The sequence below is a fragment of the Schistocerca piceifrons genome, chromosome 3 (assembly GCF_021461385.2).
Source record: "Schistocerca piceifrons isolate TAMUIC-IGC-003096 chromosome 3, iqSchPice1.1, whole genome shotgun sequence".
Lineage (NCBI taxonomy): Eukaryota > Metazoa > Arthropoda > Insecta > Orthoptera > Acrididae > Schistocerca > Schistocerca piceifrons.
The window spans coordinates 924852719-924876427 of NC_060140.1; positions in this window are offsets into that span (position 1 = coordinate 924852719).

The window sequence follows — 23709 nt, forward strand, 5'->3', positions numbered from 1 at the left end:
AAATCATTCGTTGACTATCCGTTAGCCACGCCATATGAATAATAGATGCTCATACAAGGGATTAAAGTAACAGTGTAAAACCAAACTCCTACTGCAAACGAGTCTTATATAAATTTAAGGTCGTGTGCTCACCCTCTGGTGCTTAGGTAGCAACAAACTGATTTCAACTCACTATTGATTTCATGACATTTATCAGTTACCATACATCAAGTAGCGTTGCAACATTTGTCCCTGGGGACTTATTACGGCTTAAAATCACATTTCTAAATCTCTGTCCCACCATTATATAATGTACTGAAACCTTCCAGTGCCTCTGCCAAGCATAAAATCTTCTTACATGATTAGTAAACCAATTGTTAGTGATCATTAAATTATGCTCGATGCAGAACTTGGCCATACAGCTCCCTCTTTCATTCGCTTGCCCCAATCCATGTTCTCTTACCATTTTTCCATCTTCTCCGTTTCCCAATCTCGAATTCTAGTACAATTAAATTTTCGTCTCCTTTGAGTATCTAAACGACTTCTTTTAACTCATCATACATTCCTTCAATATTTTCATGAACTACGGAATTTGTCGGCTTATAACTTTGTTCTGCTGTAGTGGGTGCTGGTCGCGTGTCTACCTTGGCTACAATAAAGAGTTCACAATGTTGTTCATAGTACTTTACCTGTATTGTAATTTTATTATTCATTATTAGACCTACATCATTATTCCTATTTGTTTTGTGTCGATAACCCTGTACTGACTTGACCAGAAGCTATGATGTTCCTGCCGTCGAATTTCACTAATTCTCACTGTAGCTAGCTTCAAACTACCCATTTCCATTTTTAAGTACGCTATCTACGCAATGAAATGTCCTATTTCACTCAACGACCCATAGAATGCCAGGTTTTTTTATGCGCTTCGAGATCAGAATAGGGGACTGTTTACACTTCCGGAATATCTTATGTAGTATGACGCAACCATCAGTAAACTACAGAACAGAAATGCTCGCCCTCGTGAATAACAACTGGTACAATTTTCCTTTGCTTTCTGTCGTTTGCAGTACCACAACAGTAAAGCCATACTGGTTAATGTTGCAAGGTCAGATCAGCCAATCATCCAGACTATTGCCTTTCCAGCTACGGAGAAGGCTGTTGCCCCTCGTCATGAAGCTCAGATTAGTAGGCCATCTCCAGAGATATCCCACGCCCCCCCCCCCCCCCCCTCATGTGGTTTGTCATTCAATATGGCAATCTGTATCGTAGAGGCCGGAAAGACACCGACGTCAGCAATTCCCATTGTTCATGAAAGACAATATACTAAGAGAATTAAAACACCAGTTCATCATTTGTATCTCAACCATGCTTGCATCAGAAACTGCATTGACTTTCAGAATCATTATGACTTCTGAAGAGACTTAACCAGCGCGTATAGTTGTATATTATCTTTAAAAATTATACCTTGTTTTTGCTCCTCGCTGATGAACACTAGGTAGACCAAAGTAAAAGTAGAGAGATGGAATCCATGAGAACCTGCTGCAGATCGGCATAGAAGGCGACAGCAGAAAGTAATAAACAGAATCCACCGGAAGAAATAAGTGTCCAAGGAATAGAAAAGCAACTAGAATCACTCAACAGGGGAAAGTCCACTGGACCTGACGGGATACCAATTCGATTCTACACAGAGTACGCGAAAGAACTTGCCCCCCTTCTAACAGCCGTGTACCGCAAGTCTCTAGAGGAACGGAGGGTTCCAAATGATTGTAAAAGAGCACAGATAGTCCCAGTCTTCAAGAAGGGTCGTCGAGCAGATGCGTAAAACTATAGACCTATATCTCTGACGTCGATCTGTTGTAGAATTTTAGAACATGTTTTTTACTCGAGTATCATGTCGTTTTTGGAAACCCAGAATCTACTATGTAGGAATGAACATGGATTCCGGAAACAGCGATCGTGTGAGACCCAACTCGCTTTATTTGTTCATGAGACCCAGAAAATATTAGATACAGGCTCCCAGGTAGATGCTATGTTTCTTGACTTCCGGAAGGCGTTCGATGCAGTTCCGCACTGTCGCCTGATAAACAACGTAAGAGCCTACGGAATATCAGACCAGCTGTGTGGCTGGATTGAAGAGTTTTTAGCAAACAAAACACAGCATGTTGTTATCAATGGAGAGACGTCTACAGACGTTAAAGTAACCTCTGGCGTGCCACAGGGGTGTGTTATGGGACCATTGATTTTCACAATATATATAAATGACCTAGTAGATAGTGTCGGAAGTTCCATGCAGCTTTTCGCGGATGATGCTGTAGTATACAGAGAAGTTGCAGCATTAGCAAATTGTAGCGAAATGCAGGAAGATCTGCAGCGGATAGGCACTTGGTGCAGGGAGTGGCAACTGACCCTTAACATAGACAAATGTAATGTATTGTGAATACATAGAAAGAAGGATCCTTTATTGTATGATTATATGATAGCGGAACAAACACTGGTAGCAGTTACTTCTGTAAAATATCTCGGAGTACGTGTGCGGAACGATTTGAAGTGGAATGATCATATATAATTAATTGTTGGTAAGGCGGGTACCAGGTTGAGATTCATTGGGAGAGTCCTTAGAAAATGTAGTCCATCAACAAAGGAGGTGGCTTACAAAACACTCGTTCGACCTGTACTTGAGTATTGCTCATCAGTGTGGGATCCGTACCAGATCAGGTTGACGGAGGAGATAGAGAAGATCCAAAGAAGAGCGGCGCGTTTCGTCACAGGTTTAGTTGGTAACCGTGATAGCGTTACGGAGATGTTTAACAAACTCAAGTGGCAGACTCTGCAAGAGAGGCGCTCTGCATCGCGGTGTAGCTTGCTCGCCAGGTTTCGAGAGGGTGCGTTTCTGGATGAGGTATCGAATATATTGCTTCCCCCTACTTATACCTCCCGAGGAGATCACGAATGTAAAATTAGAGAGATTAGAGCGCGCACGGAGGCTTTCAGACAGTCGTTCTTCCCGCGAAACATACGCGACTGGAACAGGAAAGGGAGGTAATGACAGTGGCACGTAAAGTGCCCTCCGCGACGCACCGTTGGGTGGCTTGCGGAGTATAAATGTAGATGTAGATGTAGATGTAGAAGAGGAAAGCCGTAGCCTCGTGCTGTCCTCCGGGCGTATTGACATAAAGTCGCAGTATAACCAGCAATATCGCTTCAGAACAAGTGTATATCTACAGTTCTTTCTTCCTTGTTCCCCTAGCAATCTTAGGGCACTATTTCTTGGCGTTATCGCGATGGACTACTGTGATCTGTCATCAGATATCGTGTTCGCAATATGCATTGGCTCTTTTTTTAAAAAAAAAAATATCGGATACTTAAAGTCGTGTGGCATGATCGGCTGGGAGACCCCGAATGCCAGGTTCAGCAGTCTAATACGAAGATTTTTACCTATCCTCCGCGGCCGCAGGCACTTTTCCTTCGCAAAGTGTGAGACCTGTACGCCTAAATGTATGTGTTAAGTGTTGGTGACTGTAACAGATGTGTGTTTGGTGTAGTGTCGTGTTCGTGTTGGAGATGACGAGAGACGGGAGAGGTTGAAAATCTGTGCCGTCACATATCCTACTAAACCTCTAGAAGAGCACCACGGGGACAACCGGGCTTAACATCCTCATCCGGCGGACGGATCACTCTTAACTGTGTGCAAATACTGGTGATCAGAAACTTCACACCATCACACGTCCAGTAGAAATTCCATGATTTTGTGGATACACTGTACGTACAGATAAATAAAAATAAATATGTAAAAAATTAACGTCAAAGAAACATGAGGAATATAAACTTGCAATAATAGAATGCGGAGATTATTTATGATCAATGATTTGCATTTACGCTAGTAACATGGCGCCATAAGGTATAAGAATATGGAATGAGGAACGATGAACTTAATTAAGGACGCAGTTCTGAAGAAGAGTGTGAAGTCTATGAAACTGAAGGCTACTTTTACGTTCTTCGTTTGCCTGTTTAATTACCTAGCACTAAAGATACATTCATAAATTCCCTTCCATTAATAATGCACTAACATCGTTAATCATTAGGATAAACGACAGGCATTTCTCTCATTCGAATTCTGATGCAATTATTTTAATCCCAGTGGATTTTTATTTCGACGAAATTAGGTAATGACACCAGCATATAAGCAGCCTTTGTGGAAATGAAATTGCTGAGGCTGATTTACTGGTCACGTGCCAACAACAAGCCACTGTGTTTTCCTGTTTTTACCGTCCCGAGTTCGCTAAATGGTTAGCTGACGCTGCGCGCCCGCTATCTAGAACCCATTTGTCAAGTCGGCACTCTTTTATTTCTGTCTGCATACAGAGACTATTATTTATGAACCCCGGCTATGTTGCGATCTGCTGTTATTCATAACACTGCATTCTGCAGATCAATAAGGTCTGTTATAATTTCCCACATTAGTGGTGACCATTTGCGTCTGCAAACTGATGGCGTCGCTAATGAGCATCTGCACAGCATTCTAGGATCACAAGAGGGGTACCTATGGTAACTATGCGGGTGGCACAAACATTTCAAATGGTCTTAACTTGAGCTATCATAACGCATCTATTCCGATCCTACGACTCATTTCATTACAATGCACTCTCAAATTTTATAAAGCTGACTCTCATTTTCGAGATTCTATTTCGGCTCTGAAAACTCAAGCGTTATTCCGGTAAAAGAATACTGTCTTGTATGTCAGTATCGGTCTCAATAACTAACTCCTGTGTCCGGCCTGTTGGTGTAGTGGTAAAGCGCGTGCTTCCAAACTGAGAGGTGGCGTGATCGAATCCTAGTCGGACTATGGAAGTTTTCAGTCTACCTTAACCTAGCCTCCACTTCTCAGTGAGGAGTTGTTAGCAATAACACGCGCTTTTGATTCCACTTTAAATTATAAGTCCCTTTTCCGCAGTTGGATAACTGGGATATATTAGAGACACCGCCGAAATGGCGTCCAATGCCACACGAAATTATTATTATATAAAAGCTCTTTGAAACTATACGATGTAGCTCCCTCATAGCATGAAATTTGTCACTATTACCCCTGGGAATGGCAAAAACGCTGAACATAATCTTTTACATTCGACAAAACTCTTCTTGCTGTCGTGAATTCCGTATTGCTTTTGACTGAATCTTGAACTCAGCAGTGTGATGGTGGATGCCACAGTCTCGTTCTACGGATTGCATGTAAATGATTATAGACTGGATTTAAGTCGTCCTGCAGCTCTTTTTCGAGACTAGTTTCCGAGAAGTAAGTAATATACACGTTTAACTGAGACGCCAACAGCTTCATCTATGTCACACAGGATTATCTTGCTATCTTCGAGTGCACGGCATGAAATTTTATGTGCGCCTCCATGGACACGTCATTTGATGGAAGCGCACCGGACAATCACTGCCAGGGATAAAATAGTTTAAATGGCTCCGAGCACTATGGGACTTAACATCTGAGGTCATCAGTCCCCTAGAACTACTTAAACCTAACTAACCTAAGGACAACACACACATCCATGCCCGAGGCAGGATTCGAACCTGCGACCACAGTAGTCGCGCGGTTCCGGACTGAAGCGCCTAGAATCGCACGGCCACCGCGGCCGGCTCAGGGATAAATGCCACTCAAATTTGTGTTGTTAACAAGCCGAAGAGACATGGAAGTTAGGACTACTGTTGAAGACCTTAAAATAACGAGTTGAGGTATTTGGCAACGGATCCGTCTTTGAAGGCGATGGGACACTGTTTTTCGGCTGTCTGATGTAAGAGTTGATAGAGAACAAACAGCGATGATAAAGATAAAAATACACAAGAAGCTAGTATTCATAAAGACGTTAGACAAGGATACAATCTATTCCCATTCCTATGTAACATGCACATAGCACAAGCACTAAATGAATGCAAAGAGACACAGCTATCAGAATAAATGGAAAAAGAATAAAGTTGTGATAGCTCGAGATGAAATAAATCTCCAAAGAATCTTAGAAGTTAAGTGAACAGTACTAGGAGATGATCGAAATTAACTGCAAAAAATACAGGAAGTCTCGTGTGCTCCAAGGAATCAGAGGAAGTAAATATTAAAATTATAAGGAAAACAAAAACAAAGAAGATCGTAAATATATTTACAAAGTAAGATAACTGCACATGGAAGAAGCAAAGGAGACATAAAACAAAATATAATAAAAGCAAAGTGCTGTGTTCTATATTAAAAGAAAAATGCTTCGTTGAAACAACATAAATATTGAAGTGAGGGCATCTACTGCAGCGTGCTATTTGCTGTGAAAGATGGACTGTAGTGAAAAATGGAACGACCTGATGAGAATTTAAACTGGAAAAAACGCATTTTGGAATTAGTAAAATAACTCAGTTTAATCACATTTCTCTGCGCATCATTGCAACTCTTGGAGACAGACGAGTCACTAAGTTAACATATTTTGCGTATTTTCGTTCAATAATGTCGCATAGAGTAATGATGAGGAGTAACTCATCTTCAAGAAAAAAAATTAATTTCTCAAAAATGTGCTGTAAGAATAATATCTAGTGCTCATCCACAATGATATCTTAGTCTCTTTTTTAATGCGTTAGGTATTTTCACTACTGCTTCACAGCAAATTTATTTCCTCATGACCTCTGTTATAAATAACCCAGTGCAGTTTGAAAGGAACAATGGTGTACATAAATACAATACCAGAAAAAAAATGACACACAGATAGCCAAGTTACATTTGAGAACATACTGGAAAACGTTTGCTCTGTAGAAGAAAGGAAACAAACTGTTGACGGTTACTTGTAACCATATTTACATATGAATGGTAATGTGAATGTGAAATGTCTCGTTCACATCATTTGATAGAAATGACCGACGTCAAATAACTCCTGAAACTTGAAAGTAATTAAGTAACTGAAATTTCTTGAAGCATTTCAGGTGTGGTGCTGCAGACGCCTGTTAAAAATGAAGAGAGTAGATAAAACCACCTACTAAGAAGTTCTACGAAGAACTGCCAAAGAAAGATCAATTTAAGAGAACAATACAGCGAAAGAGACACGTGTGTAATAGTTACATTACACGAGACAGAGAATTCCTTGCAAAAGTCCTAGAGGAACGTTACAAGAAAAGAAATAGGCTCCAATTATATCAAGCGTTGGAATAAACAGAATTTTCCCAACTGCATTCGATGTGTCGATGGGAAACAATCTAAAATCCCACAGTGAATCTGGAAACACTTATTTGAATCGTAAAAAGTTATTTACTGTAGCGTTAAAACGGGTGGTGAGGGTCAATAGCAAGTGCGTATGTATGAGTACTGAATCCTACGTAAACAGCTATTTACACAACAAGAGAGCGACGAACAAAAACAAACACTTCAAGTGGCATTACCGCACCTTACTTTTTTTTATAGAGTGGAAAGTAACTATAAGAACATACTTGATGAAGTGGGGATTTTCCCGTACTACCATTTCACGAGTCTACCGTGAATATCAGAAATCCGGTAAAACATCAAAAAGATCCTGCAAGAACGGGACCAACGACGACTGAAAAGAATCGTTCAATAAGACAGAAGAGCAATCCTTGTTCAAAATGCTGTAGATTTCAATGCTGGGCCATCAACAAGTGTCAGCGTGCGAACCATTCAACGAAACATTATTGTAAAACCTACCACAGTTCTAGCAGATAGCGCATGAGCAACACGGCAGGCGTATATGCCTGTTGTCGGCACATCGGTAAAAAGATAACGGCCTGAAGCGATCGTAATTTGTAAAGCGAATTTCAGTTTTCGTTGACAGCTTGTCACAATTGTCTACTAATACTATTCACTAGCATTCACAACTCATTTAATATCGATAAGGGCTAAAAGCTAAAGTATGCGATTCTGTTTCAGTCACGAAACTCAATTATTTTCAAAAGATCATTACTATTATCACTGTTTTGTAAGACTCTTATATTGATTATATAAGTTATCAATAACTACTTTTCTCAATTAGTAGCGTTTAATGCGGCGGGGGTTACAGGTACCTCACGAGTTCACCCACTACACACATATGTTGCGCTTTGTCCCGTACATCGCTGATGAGAAATGTGAGAGAGATACGTAAAAAAAGCGCTAAATATATCCAGAAAATGTCTTCTCCAAGTTGTAATTAGTAACTACAGTAGTCCATAAATTGTTTCATTACTCACTTAGAGACAGATAAATGAATTAATTCACACCATGGCACAGCAGTAACTGCATAAGGGCTACTGTAGTGCTGCACACAGTATTATTATTACTATTATTATTATTATTATTAGAGTGATTAGACACAAAGCGTTAACAGTCTGAAGTCGTCCAATTTCTGCCAGTTCAGAAATAAGGAGTGCAGTAATCAAGTAGTTTACAAACAGTAAGTGTAATACACATATCTGAACCTGTTTGATTTTAAATAGGGTTGCAGTGTGCGGGTCAAGCAAACGCTGCAATGGAGAGAAGTAAAGCAGGGGAAGCAAATTTTGTAATAAGCGTCTACTCTTACTGTGAATAGTTAGCTTTCTAACCTGAGAAGTAGTTGCGGGTAGCACTTGCGATGCACCGCGAATTTCTTCACCATTCATTCTAACACACACACACACACACACACACACACACACACAAACACACACACACACACACACAAATAGATATCATTCAAGTTTTGTCATTTTAAAAATAAACGTGTTCCAAGAAAAGTTCTTTATTGTACAGTTTAGTTAGATGCTAAAGTCGGTGATAATGTGGAGGAGGGGAGCACGAACATATGGCGGTGTCGGGGGGGGGAGGGGGGGCATCTGATTGCACTCAGGGGTAGTGGTCTATGAAGGATTGGGAGCCACTGGTTTAAGTGCTAAAAATTCGCGTCTGAGCACTTTGGACTTCGCGCTGCACGACACTACGTATTCGTGTCACTGCTTCATATTCTTATTGGCAATGGTCAGGAAGAGCCGTACAAACCACTGTTATAAGCGGTTCTTCGTGTGGCAGAACCGATTAATTTCAAAATTTCAAATTGTTGTAAAATATTTGCAGTGCGCCTTAGCAGTTAAAATATTGGCAGTGCATTTTTTTCTGGTGTATTGTTCCTCTGAGAAAAATTTCTGGGTAGGTTTGGACGTGTCGGAGTGAACCATTGACTCTCTTGTAACTCTTTGAAAATTATTGATTCTTTCCTAATTGAAAACTTTCTCCTAGAAAATTTACTAGGGAACTAGAATGAGATTTTCACTCTGCAGCGGAGTGTGCGCTGAAGAGGAAGTTTCATATCAGCGTACACTCCGCTGCAGAGTGAAAATATCATTCTGGAAACATCCGCCAGGCTGTGGCTAAGCCATGTCTCCGCAGTATCCTTTCTATGAGGAGTGCTAGTTCTGCAAGATTCGCAGGAGAGCTTCTGTAAAGTTTGGAAGGTAGGAGACGAGATACTGGCAGAAGTAAAGCTGTGAGTACAGGGCGTGAGTCGTGCTTCGGTAGCTCAGATGGTAGAGCACTTGCCCGCGAAAGGCAAAGGTCCCGAGTTCGAGTCTCGGTCGGGCACACAGTTTTAATCTGCCAGGAACTTTCATACTAGGGAACTATATCAGATCAGGTAGACGGTGGCCTGGCATCACCCCATCGCTCAGTGTTATGAGGACTTCGCAAGTAAGTCAACTTTCAAAGTTCATAAAATTATGAACAGCATATTTTCAAACAACAGACTTAACTACCTCAGCATACTTCTGCTTAATTTACTGTGTCATCGTTGTAACTGTTAATGACTATTTTTTCTAATTAATATCTTTATAGCTTAATTAGTGAGATACTTTTATTTTTCATCTTTTAATGAATAAGTTGGGCTTGGTCTCACACACAACGTCGAGAGTCACTTTTCAGCGTTGATTATCACAGCATTGTGTTCAGAGCTTAGATTAATGTGGCGTAGTGGTATGAATGTAGAAAGTTTTGCTTTGCAACGAGCCATTTATAGCCGTCAAGCCCAAATGAGAAACAGAGGGGCAGAGCAAAGATATTGAAAGTGATGGCGATTGTAGCTTTGTCTGTTTTCTTGTACAGGCCGAGACGCTACGTTGGTTGGTGGTGGTGGGTGGTCGAGGTCAAGATCTATGTGGACCACCACAGCAGTGACTCCGTGCGTGAAGGCCTGCCGGACGCCCAAGCACGCTAGTGAAAAGTTACTAACAAAGTAGACCTTAATTCCATGAAATTCTGGGATTGCAGCCAGATAACGTCGACTTCTTGCCAGGATATTTCGGATGACAACCGTTCAGCCATCTTCAGGTGAGTGTCCTGCGCTGGAGGCTTCTAGTTTACATTGCTAAATTTATGCCAAAAACGCGTGGAGAGGAATGCGCAAGGGCAGCCCCTACATGAGCGACCTATGTCACGTTTCGCGTCCTCCAAATATTGCTCCGCGCAGACGCATGCGTAATTTTGATACTACAGGCGCGCTCTCTATCGGAAAAGCAGGTGTCGTTGGACGTGTCATTAGTCATAAAATGTTTTACTTCATAATACATTACAGAAAGCACAGAGTTCCACGCCTTGTCCAGATGAATGCCGCAGTCACGATTAACAAGATCCTCTGCCAAACGTGTTTCCACCGATTTCTTAATAACTGAATCGTTGAAGGATCTCGTCGAGGCCAAGATATCCGTGACAGAATGAAATATCCTGTGGAGATACAGATTTCAGCTATGGCTGAATTACTATGCTGCGAAAGGTGAGTGTTGCGATCATATTGAACGCATCTTTCACGCACTGTGAGCGTTGTCTAACCAATGTAGGGTTTGTCGCTCTGGCAAGGTATTCCGTACATCCCAGCCCTCCGCAATGCCAGATCGCCCTTTGCGAACCTAGAGCAAGTCTTTGTTTTTCCTTAAGATTGCCGCGCGGGATTAGCCGAGCGGTCTAAGGCGTTGCGGTCATGGGACTTACCATCTGTGGTCATCAGTCCCCTAGAACTTAGAACTACTTAAACCTAACTACCTTAAGGACATCACACACATCCATGCCAGAGGCAGGATTCGAACCTGCGACCGTAGCAGTTGCGCGGCTCCGGACTGAGCGCCTAGAACCGCGAGACCACCGCGGCCGGCGATAATTTAGGTTAGGTAGTGTGTAAGCTTAGGGACTGATGACCTTATCAGTTAAGTCCCATAAGATTTCACACACATTTGAACATTTTTTCCTTAATATACTGCCTAATTTCGACGAAATATTACCGACTTACGGGAAGAACGCCGTGGGCTTGAACAGCTCCTTCTACTCTTGACCTTGTGGGTCGTCATGTTTCTTCTTCCGTAAAGCTGTACCGCTCTGATGTGGATAATATCCATTACCTTTGAACACAAACTGTAAGTGTTCCAGCTTCTTTGCAAAGTTGTCTCCGTCGGACACGATACCGGAACACCAAAGTTGGAAGGCCGTCCATAGTTTATCAAGTGTCTGCCAGCTAGACGCATGTAAATACAGATTCACTTTTCGACTGATCCAGAAGGCCTGAAAAGGCAGATAGCCGCCCTTTTCTATATCGATGGTAAATTTGATATCGTCGTAAATAGTATTCAGTTGCTTCACAAAGCTTGACAGTTCTTCTTCTCTGTGGTGCCACACTACAAACGTATCAGCTACGTATCGCAGAAGACTTTTTAAGTTCTGCAGAATCAAGTGCCCACTCCTCGAAGTCTTCCGTAAAAAATTTGCTTCCGGAAGGGAGAGAGGACTACTCATGGAAACACCGTCAATCTCCTAGAGTGCCGAATAAAAAGTAGGTTGAGGAAAGGATATGATTAAATAGTCTAGACCATTATGCTCAATGATATACAATTGTCTTGATTCTGAGGTCGACTGCGGCCGCGAGGAAGGAATGGCGTGCAGCACGCTAGGAATGCGCTGGCATGCAACTTCGAATCAGGGGTGTCAGTGCCCAAGGACGTCACACAGCCACTGCAAACGCTGGCCAAGGCTGCTATCAGCTCCAGAAATCATGGCACACCTGACCTTACTGTAGACTGCATGCAGAATGGTACCACAAACTCTGCACGACGTACGTGTAGACATGCAGAGTCACGCTGTGGCCAGTGGACATGAGATAGGCTAGCAACATCAAAGACTGCTCACAGAAGAAGGTGGTCAATGGCAGCTGCACGCCCCCAACTGTGACGGACGACGATCTGTTCCCTGGCCCCACTGGCCCCGCCAGAAGACCACCTGAATGATGAATCAGTTTTGACGCATAAGGACGTGCTTACACTATGTGATCAAAAGTATACGGACACATGGCTGAAAATGACTTACAAGTTAGTGGCGCTCTCTATCGGTAATCCTGAAATTCAATATGGTGTTGGCCCACCCTTAGCCTTGATGACAGCTTCCACTCTCTCACGTATACGTTCAATCAGGTGCTGGGGAATGGCAGCGCATTCTTAACGGAGTGCTGCACTGAAGAGAGGTATCGATGTCGGTCAGTGAGGCCTGCCACGAAGTCGGCGTTCCAAACCATCCCAAAGGTGTTCTATGGAATTCAGGTCAGGACTCTGTTCAGTCCAGTCCATTACTGGGATGTTATTGTCGTGTAACCACTCCGCCACAGGCCGTTCACTATGTGCTCGAACATGAAAGATGCAGTTGCCATCCCCGAATTGCTCTTCAACAGTGGGAAGCAAGAAGGTACTTAAAACATTAATATAGGCCTGTGCCGTCATAGTGCCACGCAAAACAACAAGGGGTGCAAGCCCCCTCCATAAAAAACACGACCACACCATAACACCACCGGCTCCGAATTTTACTATTGGCACTACACACGCTGGCAGATGACGTTCACCAGGCATTCGCCATACCCACAATTTGACATCGGATTGCCACATTATGTACCGTGATTCGTCACTCCACACAACGTTTTTCCACTGTTCAGTCGTCCAGTGGTTACGCTCCTTACACCAAGCGAGGCGTCGTTTGGCTTTTACCGGCGTGATGCGTGGCTTATGAGCAGCCGCTCGACCATGAAATCCAAGTTTTCTCACCTCCCACCTAACTGTCATAATACTTGTAGTGGATCCTGATGCAGTTTAGAATTCCTGTGTGATGGTCTGGATGGATGTCTACCTATCACACATTACGACGCTCTTAAACTGTCGGCAGCCTCTGTCAGACATTAGACGAGGTCGGCCTGTACGCTTTTGTGCTGTACGTGTCCCTTCACGATTCCACTTCACTATGACATCGGAAACAGTGGACCTAGGGATGTTCAGGAATACGGAATTCTCGCCTGTAGACGTATGACACAAGTCACACCCAATCACCTGACCACATGGAAGTCCGTGAGTTCTGTGTAGCGCCGCATATTTCTCTCTCACGATGTCTAATGACTACTGAGGTCGTTGATATGGAGTACCTGGCTGTAGGTGGCATATTAATGCACCTAATATGAAAACATATGTTTTTGGAGGTGTCTGGATACTTTTCATCACGAGGTGTACGCCCCTCAGGTGGGACTTCCAGTTCCATCAAGGACTGGAGACGCGTATGCTAACAGGAGATAGACCGACATGGGTCCAACTTCCAGACAGGATGGCTGTAAACTGAATAGAGATCAGATACATCACATGATCACACTGACAGAACCACAGGCACATAGACACAGGCAACAGAGCATGCACAATGTCGGCACTAGTACAGTGTATATCCACCTTTCGCAGCAATGCAGGCTGCTATTCTCCCATGGAGACGATCGTAGAGATGCTGGATGTAGTCCTGTGGAACGGCTTGCCATGCCATTTCCACCTGGCGCCTCAGTTGGACCAGCGTTCGTGCTGGACGTGCAGACCGCGTGAGACGACGCTTCATCCAGTCCCAAACATGCTCAATGGGGGACAGATCCGGAGATCTTGCTGGCCAGGGTAGTTGACTTACACCTTCTAGAGCACGTTGGGTGGCACGGGATACTGCGGACGTGCATTGTCCTGTTGGAACAGCAAGTTCCCTTGCCGGTCTAGGAATGGTAGAACGATGGGTTCGATGACGGTTTGGATGTACCGTGCACTATTCAGTGTCCCCTCGACGATCACCAGTGGTGTACGGCCAGTGTAGGACATCGCTCCCCACACCATGATGCCGGGTGTTGGCCCTGTGTGCCTCGGTCGTATGCAGTCCTGATTGTGGCGCTCACCTGCACGGCGCCAAACACGCATACGACCATCATTGGCACCAAGGCAGAAGCGACTCTCATCGCTGAAGACGACACGTCTCCATTCGTCCCTCCATTCACGCCTGTCGCGACACCACTGGAGGCAGGCTGCACGATGTTGGGGCGTGAGCGGAAGACGGCATAACGGTGTGCGGGACCGTAGCCCAGCTTCATGGAGACGGTTGCGAATGGTCCTCGCCGATACCCCAGGAGCAACAGTGTCCCTAATTTGCTGGGAAGTGGCAGTGCGGTCCCCTGCGGCACTGCGTAGGATCCTACGATCTTGGCGTGCATCCGTGCGTCGCTGCGCTCCGGTCCCAGGTCGACGGGCACGTGCACCTTCCGCCGACCACTGGCGACAACATCGATGTACTGTGGAGACCTCACGCCCCACGTGTTGAGCAATTCGGCGGTAAGTTCACCCGGCCTCCCGCATGCCCACTATACGCCCTCGCTCAAAGTCCGTCAACTGCACATACGGTTCACGTCCACGCTGTCGCAGCATGCTACCAGTGTTAAAGACTGCGATGGAGCTCCGTATGCCACGGCAAACTGGCTGACACTGACGGCGGCGGTGCACAAATGCTGCGCAGCTAGCGCCATTCGACGGCCAACACCGCGGTTCCTGGTGTGTCCGCTGTGCCGTGCGTGTGATCATTGCTTGTACAGCCCTCTCGCAGTGTCCGGAGCAAGTGTGGTGGGTCTGACACACCGGTGTCAATGTGTTCTTTTTTCCATTTCCAGGAGTGTATTATCCTGTGTCGCTTCACTGCGTGTATGAGACCTGGTGTAGCAGAAAGAGGGAACGCCAGCTGTCTACTGTAGATGCGCATTTCTATCGTCAATAGCTTTTGATTTTCACTGTGCAATGTTGTACTATTGCCTGTGACTCAACAGCATAACCAAAACGCCGAAAAATTGTTGCAATTTGAATAAATACACAACCAACTCTTGCTGCGTTATAGAGCAGCGATTTAAATGTTTCCAGCACCATAGAACCTGACAGGACGATAGAGATGTAATTCTCACGTTTTGCAAGAATTTGTGACTTATGTACTGTACTCCGTTTCGGTCTTGCTTATTCTATGTTGTATACATTCTAGCACTGTGCTTGGTGAACGATGCTACAATCTAGAGGACGCAGAGTAAGCAGGACCAGAACTGAGTATACACATTGAAACTTCTCAAGAATGGTCACCAGTTCGAAACTACAACTATATCAAAGATCGCTAACAAGAATCATCCGTGTAGTGAAAATGCCAATCAAAGTCAAAGATGGTATACACAAATGGGCGATAGGAACATCTCTGATGTAGAGTTCAGAATACTGGGTCTTATGCAGATCTGGCTAACCGAAGCTCCAGGTTACAGACACGAGGATGTTAGGCTGGACTTGAGGAGTAAAAGACAGAGTAAGAAAGGACAATCTCCGACGTGGCCAACACCGCGGTAAGGCTTAAAGAGAACCGTCTACGCTGTTACGGGCATGTCATGTACAGTCTATCAATGCTCGATACGAAAGAGACTAAAAGCGGCCCCCTACATACACCGAATACGTGGAGTAGGACCATAAAGAATGACGTGAAAAACATGGGAGTGCTAATACGGTCAGAACTGCGTAACAAGGCTAAGAGGGCCGGCCCCAAAAGACATGGGATCTAAGGCATTACTTCTCAGATGCGTGGGATATCACATGTTGTTGTTGTGGTCTTCAGTCCTGAGACTGGTTTGATGCAGCTCTCCATGCTACTCTATCCTGTGCAAGCTTTTTCATCTCCCAGTACCTACTGCAACCTACATCCTTCTGAATCTGCTTAGTATATTCATCTCTTGGTCTCCCTCTACGATTTTTACCCTCCACGCTGCCCTCCAATACTAAATTGGTGATACCTTGATGCCTCAGAACATGTCCTACCAACCGATCCCTTCTTCTGGTCAAGTTGTGCCACAAACTTCTCTTCTCCCCAATCCTATTCAATACTTCCTCATTAGTTATGTGATCTACCCATCTAATCTTCAGCATTCTTCTGTAGCACCACATTTCGAAAGCTTCTATTCTCTTCTTGTCCAAACTATTTATCGTCCATGTTTCACTTCCATACATGGCTACACTCCATACGAATACTTTCAGAAATGACTTCCTGACACTTAAATCAATACTGGATGTTAACAAATTTCTCTTTTTCAGAAACGCTTTCCTTGCCATTGCCAGCCTACATTTTATATCCTCTCTACTTCGACCATCATCAGTTATTTTGCTCCCCAAATAGCAAAACTCCTTTACTACTTTAAGTGCCTCATTTCCTAATCTAATTCCCTCAGCATCACCCGACTTAATGAGACTACATTCCATTATCCTTGTTTTGCTTTTGTTGATGTTCATCTTATATCCTCCTTTCAAGACACTGTCCATTCCATTCAACTGCTCTTCCAAGTCCTTTGCTGTCTCTGACAGAATTACAATGTCATCGGCGAACCTCAAAGTTTTTATTTCTTCTCCATGAATTTTAATACCTACTCCGAATTTTTCTTTTGTTTCCTTTACTGCTTGCTCAATATACAGATTGAACAACATCGGGGAGAGGCTACAACCCTGTCTTACTCCCTTCCCAACCACTGCTTCCCTTTCATGTCCCTCGACTCTTATAACTGCCATCTGGTTTCTGTACAAATTGTAAATAGCCTTTCGCTCCCTGTATTTTACCCCTGCCACCTTTAGAATTTGAAAGAGAGTATTCCAGTCAACATTGTCAAAAGCTTTCTCCAAGTCTACAAATGCTAGAAACGTAGGTTTGCCTTTCCTTAATCTTTCTTCTAAGATAAGTCGTAAGGTCAGTATTGCCTCACGTGTTCCAGTGTTTCTACGGAATCCAAACTGATCTTCCCCGAGGTTGGCTTCTACTAGTGGATATCACATAGCTCTAACAAAGGACATCGAACGCTTACACACACAAAAAATCAACGCGTATGGATGTCTGACACGCTTGGAAGTGCAACGAGAAACCATAACTGGCAAACACTGTAAGAACGACATCGTATACCTTGTGAACGTGCGTAAAAAATTAAAACAATTAGCTTTCATTTAATCAACTGCTAATTATCTTCATCTCTTCCCTTTGGTATCGACTGTTTGAAATGATGGAAACAAAATTACACTAGCACATCTCCCAGGAAGTTGTACAAATTATCACTCCTGTCATTCGCTATTCGTGAGCGGACTATTAAGAATCCTTATTATTTGACACATTAAAATCCAGCCTTTCTCATACACTTTCTAATGATTCGCATCGTACAGATGTAGCTGGGGAAGTACTCGTCCTTCGTGTCGCTAATAACAGATATGCTTTTAATTATTGTACCCACATACACCACCAACAATCTGCTAATAAACATTGTTTTGCTACAGCTGATAACGACTATTTCGTCATCACCTGACACACCTTATAGCCGAAACTGCATGCAGCACACGTCATTTGATGCACGTGAATAGGAAAAACAATGCTGTAATGTTCGGGTACAATACCCTTGATGTGCTGCTTGATACAGTCACGTCGATCAAATATGTAGACGTAACGTTGCAAAGCTATATGAAATGGAAGGAGCACGTAAGGTCCGTTGTAAGGAAGGAGAATTAGCGACTTCGAAGTTTGTTGAAATGCTAGGAAAAGTGTAGTTCAGCTATAAAAGAGTCCGTGTACAGAACACTTCTAAGATCCCTTCTTGCATACTGCTTGAGTGTTAGGGATCCACACACGACCGAATTACAGGAATACATCGAAGCTATCGAACGGGAGCCGGCCACTGAGGCCGAGCGGTTCTAGGCGCTTCAGTCGAGAACCGCGCTGCTGCTACGGTCGCAGGTTAGAATCCTGCCTCGGATACGGATGTGTGTGATGTCCTTAGTTATTTTTAAGTAGTTCTCAGTCCAGTTGATTGATGACCTCAGATGTTGAGTCCCATAGTGGTTAGAGCCATTTGAACCTACCCAACGGGGTTCTGCTACATTTGTCACCAGGAGGTTCGATCAACACGCGAGTATTATGGAGATGCTCCAAGAACTCAAATGGGAAGGTGACATTCTTTTCGCAAAACGTTATTGAGAAAAGCCCAATGTCAAACTGAATAAAATAATTCTAGGTATTATGCAGCGTCATTACAAAACTATAACAACTAAACTGCCGACGTTTCGACAGACTACAGCGGTCCGCTTCAGAATGGTTCACTACCAAAGAAGAAAATTTAGAGAAACGAATTTTTGCGGCCGTCGTAAGTACTGAGAAGACAAGATAAATTAGGATTCGTACCGAATAATACGGGGTGTTCAAAAAGTCTCTCCACAGTGCCGTATGATTGTTAGCCACGCGTGCTGTGTGATTGTTCGCCTGCCTCGGTTACTTCCCTTCAAATGGACTCTCCCAACATTCCACTGTTTCATTTCTCTCAGCCAGCATCAGTAGTGTCGTTGGTTATGTCTTTACGTGTTGACGTGAACGATCAAGTTCAGTGCCTTTGTTCGTTTGTTTCGTTTTCGTCACTGTTTCGTTTTTGTCACTGTTCCGTTTTTGTCACTGTTAATATGCTAACCATTGAAGAACGTGTGTTCAAAGCTGGCAGTAAATACACAGTTTCAGTTCGTCAAACATTTAATTCAGTTTTCCCGGAGACAACAGTCCTACATCGCGATACTTGCAATTTCTAGACGTCGAATTGTGGGTCCCATATTTATCAACGAAACAATAAACGCACATCGATGCTCCAGTGATATTATGCACCATTTCACAGGAAAACTTGTGTTAAGTGAAATACTGAACGGTCATTTTCATCAAGATGGTGCAACCGCGCATACAGCTCGCGTTTCAATGTCACTGCTTGCTGATGTTTTTTGTGATCGCATAATTTCACAGGGACTTTGGCCTCCGTGATCACCTGACCTAACACAACCTGACTGTTTCTTCTGGGGTGCAACGAAAGCAACTGTCTATAAAAACCGTCCAAAATCCATCGATGAATTGAAAACTGCAATATCCACTTTCACTGCTTCTGTTACAGAAGAAATGTTACAGCTTGTGTTTGGGAACATGATTAGACGAATTGTATTGTGTATTCAACAACAGGGGGACACTTTCAACATTTAATGTGAAAATTTGTAAGTAAAAATGAATATTCACTAAATTAATAACTTGTATTTCACTTGAGTTTCATTTCGGTATATTCACTGCGGCATACGGCACGCGCGGCTAACAATCATTCGGCACTGCGGAGAGACTTTTTGAACACCCCGTATAAAAAGTCGTTTTTCCCTCGTTCCATTATTGAATCGAACAGGAAATACAACTGCTGGCAATAGTACAAGGTATCCCCCGGTATGTGCTGCGTCGTGGCTTACGGAAAATATACATAGACGTAGATGTAGGTATTATATGATTGTGCCCAAAATCACTATGGTTTCATTTGAATGATATTTTACACTTTTTGATAAAAGCACGATCTACTTTTTTGACAGGTTATTTCTCCAGTTAGTAGTACTGTCATAAGTGTAAGAAGCAACGTAATACTGGAAATCGAAGTTGCAATTAACAATTTACTGTAAAACATGACTAACGAGAGGAAGCCAAAGCCGGAAAATGAGAATATAAAAAAAGAAACTTAAAAACAGCTACATTGTTGAGACTTGCCATTTTCCACACAAACCAGAAAACTGTTGCTTGACAGAACAAAATACACACGCTGAGAGCTGAAACATGTGAAACGAAAATGTACGTGTGATTGTTGCCTACAAGTAAGCTGATAGTTGAAAATCATTGAGTGCTGCATCGTCTAAGTTGCAACACATCGAACATAACAAATTACGTCCACATTCTGCGACAGATAATAGCGTCAAAATTGAGGATTGTCTACTCAAAATTGGTAGCTCTAGAAACAAAAACAAAACAAAGTTAAGCTTAAAGATGCAAAAAGTAATCTGAAAACTCAATTTGAAGTATTATTACACTGGAGGAAAAAACCACCGTCAAGTGTTTCACAAATTGTTCTTGCTTACATGGCAAGATGAGAATAAGGTAGAGGGATGAAATAAATTATTCACTCCCCGTCCACTGATGGAATTGGAGGAACGCAAATAAGATAAGATCGGATACCATCCAATCCACACTGATTAGTCGCCCGTGGAACGTGAATTCTGACGCGCAACTCAATCCACAAACTACTTGGGGTTGCACACTAATTGGTTCAACATCATGATACGAAGGACCACAGGTATTCCGTATCTTATTACGGAATAATTTGGCGGTAACGCTGCATTCATGTGCCTTCGAGCGTGATAGATCTGTTCTGATTGGATTCAGGCAAACGTTAATCAACAGCTCATCTCCGTTGTATGTACTCTAACACTATGATTGATACAGCAGAACAAAACAGTAGATATAATGGTTTCGAGATTGACAATACTACATTCTATTTGCTCACCAAATACAATACTGTAGGAACCATTTCTCCTTATCAGATCATAAGATGAGCCTTGTTTACAGAGGCAAAACATATCGCAGATGTTTTCAGAGACTATGAAATCCCCGTAACACATTGATCTATTGTTTCTACTCTTTGACATGATCGTGTGAACATTGTTTTATATTTAACAAACTAAACTCTTGTGTACTACCTATACGGATTTTTGATGAACCAGTTTTTTATTTGTGGTATTTGTTTCACACGATAGTATTCAGTATATTAGGACGTGAGTGTCAAAACGCGCGCTATCACCATAAGTATTGTACCTAAAATGTTATAGAGTTTGATTTTTTCTTTCAGATTCATTGCAGTTTGGTGAGGCAGGCTATCAATAACTACTATACTTCGCTTCTAAAGAGGTAATAGGTAAGCAAGTATTAAATATTTGACAGTACTTTTGTTTGAAAGTAGAGTAAAACATGTTTAGTTTCAGACCATAACTGTCAAGTTGGAAGGAATATGACACACCATTCTCGCATTGACATGAAAGTAATCCTGAGCAAAATACCATGATTTTCTAATCTCATCTCTGAACGACGTGAGCTCCTGATTATAAAGTTCATTGTCTTCACTGGGAAGAACAAGAAGAATCTGGACAAAAAGATCCGACTCCACAAGCCAGATGGACGATATGTTGCAGTCACGTACAAAATAGGAAGTTCAAAGATTTCTGGGTATATATAACGTTTTAAAGGTAATGGTAAATGATCCATGAGGCTGCTGCAAAGACAACTTCTAGTTAAAGTGTTCGTGGAACATCCTCTCGTTCAATGAGGGCGGCGTAACAACTGACTAAAACCGATGTCTTACGTTCGAATGACTAGAGGCCATGACTCTGACGTCAAACTATAGTAGTACAAACACTTAAAACAATACATGTTATCTTCCATATTTTTCGGCCTCTTTTTTCGCAGTTGCGATGGTGCAAGTTATTTAGCTTAAGTGCCATCTTTTGCGACTGTAATAAAGTACAATTAAAACCAAACGCTTTTCGTTTTATTCTAAAGTGTGTTCATTGGTCACTAACAATATAATTTTTCTTACAATTTTGTTTGCAGGAATGACGAACAGTCTTCATAGATTAACTTATAACTGTAATCAGTATTAATTATTATCGTTACTCCAAATTTTTGTTTCTCACTCTTTCTTCACGTGAAATTGCAGTTTGCTGAAATCTACCACATATGTGTAGAAGAACGTGAAGAATGGCGTAAGACACAAAAGACGGGGAGTAACGATAACAATTAATATTGTTTGTAGTAATAATATAAAGCATGAGAACTGAAGACACTTTAGAATATATCCAAACGTGTTTGGTCTTAATTAGACTTTATTACACTCGCAGATGACGATATTTACCCTATATAACATTTATATAAAACAAAGTTGCAATTCTTTTCATATACGATACTGAATGTGCTGGCACGCCATTTCTTTCTGGGATTTGTCAATCTACTTTACTTCTTACGAAAAACCCTGTAGACGGTTCCCTAATTGCAGAGTGATGTAGTCGTAAGTGTTTGCAACATACTTTCCAGACTTGCCCTGTTCTCAGTATAAACATTGTTAACTGGTCACATAATTGAACAGAATGTGGACGAAGTAGAAATCATTCCTCGCTCTGTCCCTGAGATACCCACACAATCACGTGATCATTTTCAACACGAAGCTGGGTTCATCATTCAAAACTATAAGGATTTTTCGCTCAAAATTACTTGTTTCCTTTCGCCATCAGCAGGAGTAACACCTTCAACGCAGTAGTAATTTCTTTGATGCGTTATGGACATTCTCCGTTTGGTTCAAATAACAGCGCTCGCCCATGAAATTACCCAGCGATATCATCAACAACACTCCCTTCCCACACTCGCGACGCGGACGAAATCGACGGACCAGTGCATACACATCTTTTCATTACAAGTATAATGGGTGAGCTACAATTGATTTCCTTAGGGAATCGTCTTGGACGGGTCATATGATGACTTGCTGAAAGATGGGTTGGAAACAAGTACACGACTGGAGATGTTCTTTAAGAAAATGAATTCCGATACATCCCTCTATCAGAATCAGCCAAATCTAGCATTCCCTGACCAATGAGCCGTCTGCACCGTTTATTTTCGTTGATCTGGGTTTCAGCACCGTTATATTCTTGACCGTATGGATGGAAATGAAGCGAAAAATTGAAATCATCCCTTACACAGTAGTAAACAAAAGAGAAAACTTAACGGCTTTACCGCATTAGATGAATATCTACAAACTCAACTCAACACCTCAACACTTCTGATATTGGTACCTACAACAGATCTTCATCATTTCTATCGTGAGAGTATCAGTTGTGTGCCTTTGCCATAATTTCATTCGTCTTTTTTTCTTTTTGTTTGTTTAGACAAACGACTAGTGTGCAAGTCCTTCATATTCGTCTTTCTTTCGATGGCTATTACATGAGTAATTACTTCATTTATTTTAGAGCCTGCAGTGTGATTTGCCTTAACTTCCAAGTCGAGTTGTATTGCTGAGCACTGCCACATATTTCTTCGCTATGTACGGCAGTTTCACACGGTCGCACATCACCCAACTTACTGTTAACCAACAGGGAATTCTGCGATTCTGCGCGTGTTTTCTCAACACAATACAGAAATAAACAGTAACACGCGCAGAGTCAGCTACACTGGGGATTTTTATACAACTGAATCTTATTTTAAAAATATTCCAAGTAATTTCATTCCCACTGTAGCTCTTGTAATGTATCCCCTCAGTGAGCATTTTCACAATTTACAATGACAAGCTAATTTAATCTGACTTACTGGGTGTACGGCTGTATGGCCTTCAGGCCAAAACTCAAAATAAATAAATACGGATCGTGTTAAGCCCAGTGTTAAGGACGGATAGCAAGAACACTGACATCGCAGAATCCGTAGAGAAATATCACTGCAGATGGATGGAATTTTTTAGATACTTCTTATTTGGTAAGGGAGCTAAGGCCATACCACGACAGAAACAGTGT